This window comes from Elephantulus edwardii, unplaced genomic scaffold (assembly GCF_000299155.1).
Source record: "Elephantulus edwardii isolate Elephantulus edwardi_28Jun2011 unplaced genomic scaffold, EleEdw1.0 scaffold00049, whole genome shotgun sequence".
Classification (NCBI taxonomy): Eukaryota; Metazoa; Chordata; class Mammalia; order Macroscelidea; family Macroscelididae; genus Elephantulus; species Elephantulus edwardii.
In genome coordinates this window covers 11,927,127-11,931,115 of record NW_006399799.1, presented here as the reverse complement: position 1 = coordinate 11,931,115, position 3,989 = coordinate 11,927,127, and the positions used below count along the sequence as shown (strand labels likewise).

At 39.6% G+C, this 3,989-nt stretch overlaps 1 pseudogene; it reads right to left on the bottom strand.

Moving 5' to 3' along the window:
* Positions 1 to 3,132: 3,132 nt before the first annotated feature.
* LOC102864163 lies at positions 3,133 to 3,598 on the bottom strand (annotated as a pseudogene).
* Positions 3,599 to 3,989: the final 391 nt, after the last annotated feature.

Here is a 3,989-nt window from a genome sequence, read left to right as displayed (position 1 = left end):
TTGGTGGTCTCTGATCTGTGAATGACAAAAAATGATCAGAGGACAGACCTATACACTGGGTTATTAAAGGGGCTGTATGGGCTAGAATTTCCAAATTGCAAGTTCAAGAACAAGAGTCTACCATTTCACATGGGCAATGACTAAGTCACTTGAGTCCAATTTACTAATTTAACTTAAGAAATATAATTATATCCTCTTCCCTATAGAAAAGTCAGGCTGGGAAACAAAAATAACATCAGAAAAGAGAGTAGAATGTGTAAAATGAGCTGGAAGATTTTAAATTGCAAAGTTTCAACAAACACCCACGCTTCTCCCCTCATGATTCTTTTCCTTATCCCTTCGTTTTAAAAATTATAGAATGCATATAAAATGGCATCTTTAATTGAACACTTTTTTACATGTACAGTTGTTCAATGACACCAGTTGCATCTAAAATGCTATACAACCACCACCAATATCCATTGCCAAATTTTCCATCACCATAAAGAGCTTGTAATTATTTTTTCATTATTCTCTTTTTCATTCTCAAAACCCAGACAGATTAGATTCCAAATCCTATTACTATGTCACCAGGAAATATTCTTCTATCTTTTTTCCTACCTATTTCTACTTATCCATCCTGGGGAATAAGTATATACAGAGAACATAGCAGGAGGTACTTTAAAGATGGGAGAGGACATTCAAGAGTGAGAGAAGCGAGATAATGGAGAAATATATGTGCTTCAGAAGCTGTTGTCCGAACAGAAAAAGGGAACACTGCTGTTGTCTAAACAGAACAAGGGAACCCCTCAGAAAAGGTATGCATCAGGATTATATCCTTTTTGCATACTTATTCAATCTGTATGCCAGGCAAATCAATCGAAAAGTTGGACTATATGAAGAACAATGTGGCATCAAGATTGAAGGAAGACTCATGAACATCCCAAGTTATGCAGATGACACAAGCTTGCTTACTGAAAGTGAAGAGGACTTGAAGTGCTAATTGCTGAAGATCAAAGGCTACAGATTTCAATATGGATGACATCTCAACATCAAGAAAACAAACCTGAGCACTGGACCACATAGGCAACATTGTAATTGATGGCGAGTAGATTGAAGTCATCGTTGATTTAATCCTTCTTGGATCCACAAACAATAAAAAGACGTGTTACATTGGGAAAGTGTGCTGTCAAGGACTTCTCTAAAGTGCTAAAGAGAAAGGATGTCAGTTTAAAAACTAAGGGGCTCAAAACAACTATGAGTTATCACCTCACCCCAGTAAGAATAGCAAAATTTAACAGAACAGCAAACATCAAGTGCTGGAGAGGTTGTGGAGAAACTGGAACCCTTATTCACTGTTGGTGGGGGTGAAAAATGGTGCAATATCATATGACCTAGCAATTCCATTACTGGGAATTTACCCTAAAAAAAAACATCACCTCTACCCAAGCAGATATATGCATATCCGTGTTTATTGCGGCTTTGTTCATAATAACAAAGAGCTGGACACACCCAAGTGCCCATCAACAAACGAATGGTTAGAGAAGCTCTGGTATATTCACACAATGGAATACTATGCAGCATTGAAAAACAAGGAACTCATGAAATATTATGCAAAATGGATGACCCTGGTGGACATTATGCTGAGTGAAATATCTCAGTTGCAAAAGGACAAATATTGCATAGGGCCACTGTTGTAAAACTGGACTCACATCAGGGTTGAGGGAAGACAGAAAAGGAGGGAAGGAATGATGTGTATTGCATTGAAACAGATGAGGAAGAGAACTGTCTTAAAGGGACATATGAATGGGTATTCTTGTCATTACAGAAGGCAGAGTGAAGGCTGCATAGTGGAGTGGACTTGTGGGGAGAGACTGCATAACAATGTAAGAGTTTTTCTTTTTCTTTTCAAGGAGAAGAGTGAATTGGGGGGAGAGGGTAGGCAGGGAGAAAAGTGCAACAATGGATGATTGGAAACCCTAAGTCTCTGTAAACTTTCATGAAAATTAATACAAAAAAAGAAAAAACAAACAAACAAACAAAAAACAACTAAGGGGCAATCCTTCCAAACCATGGTCTTTAAAATTACTTCTTATACATATGAAAGTTGGACAAAGAATAAGAATGACAGAGGAAAATTGATACCTTTGAGTTGTGGTGTTGAAGAAGAGTACTGAATAGTCCATGGACTGCCAAAAGAACAAACAAATCTATCTTGGAGAAAGTACAATCAGAGTGCTTCTTAGAGGCAAGAATGATGAAAGTTGGTCACATATACTTTGGACATGTTGACAGGAAGGGCCAGCCATTGGGGGGGAAAAAAACATCATAGAGAAAGAAAGGAAGGAAGACTCAAAAAAGATAGATTGATATAGTAACTGAAACAATGGGCTTCAGTACATCTGAGATCATGAGAGACATCAGCTAAGGCAAGATTCAGATCTGTTGTTTCACAGGGCTGCTATGAGTTATAGACAACTCAAAGGCTCCTAACAGGTTATACGAATATTTACTGAATGTACATGTGATTGTTGTGATGCACTGTCAAGTCAGAACTTGCTGGTAGCTGACCCTCCAGTGGGTTTCAGGGGCAGTAAATCACACAGGAGGAAGTGATGGCTATCTTCTCCTTCCATCCCCAGCAGCTGGTTAGAATTGCATGCCTTTGGGTCGGGTGTGCTGTTTCTTACCACTAGACCACCAAGTTCACTTTAAAAAAAAATTTACATGAAAAAACAAGTTTAATTGCCAGAATAAAGATAACACAGTTATCTTGGTATAACACAGTTTTGGTCCTGGGGTAGAGAGGACACAGGTCCATCCTACATCTTGTGGCGACAATGTTTCTGGATTTCCTCAGCAAGCCACAGGCAGTGCAGGATGTGCTTTTTCTCCATAGTTAGCTCTTTCTCAGAGAATTGGCCCAAGAGTTTTTGCCCAAATGTATTTTGATCCAGGACTTTTGCTCATAGGGTCGCTATGAGTCGCCTGTGACTCAACGACACTTAACAACAACAATAACAATATTTTGGTCTTTCAGAAAAATGTTCTTGTTGACTCCTACATTAGGCACATTCTCCAGAGACCCAGATTTAAAATGGAAACTCAAGTATCTGTTCCTCTTCAGGCCAGGCCCTTTCTCTTCAGTTCATATCAGTGGGCTGTGAAGAGGAGAGTTCCTTTTAATAGTTCTTTCCCCACCCCTCATTCTTCAAGAATGCAAACTCTGCCATCAAGGGTTCAACATGCTCCTCATGTAAGATTTTTCCTTTCTGCTCAGCCAGCTCCCAGAGTTCCTGAGCTGCTGCCTGAGACAGTGTCATGAGGTACTCGACAAGGACATGCTTGTCAGCACTCAGGAACTGCCTAATGTAGCTCTCATGGCTGGAACTCTAACTGCGGATATAGGCAACTTCAACCTCCTGGCTGGAAAGGGCATCTTCAGAGAAATTTGTGGAACCACATCAATGTTGCCAAGCTCCTGTCTGGACACAAAACCAATCAGATTTAGGAATGCCGAGGAAGCATGTGCACCACCTAAGTCCCTCATCTGCACAGAACCAACTCTGCCAACATCAACTACCACCATGCCAAACTTTTTCTGGGGCTCCATGTTCATCTTGGCCTCTTCTTTCAGTGGCTGTGGTCCAGAGAGGAGCAAAGTTTCCTAAAGATGTTTGGGGTTAGGTCTTGAGGCCCGGACACCAAGGTCATGTTTTAAAAGAAAATATTAATTCATTGTTGCATCATTTCTTTCCTCTCTCCCACCCCTTCCCCCAGTCCACTTTGTTATGCACCTCTTATTCTGGTCTGTAATCATACAAATAATGCCTAATCATATACTTTTTTTAAAAAAACAGTTATTTCCTTCATCTGTTTCAATGCAGTGCTCATTATTTATCCCCTCTTTTCTAAGTTTTCTTCCAAACTCTTTTATCAGTCCTGTTTTATAACAATGGTGTTATGCAGTATTTGTCTTTTTGAGACTGAGATATTTTATTCAACATAAT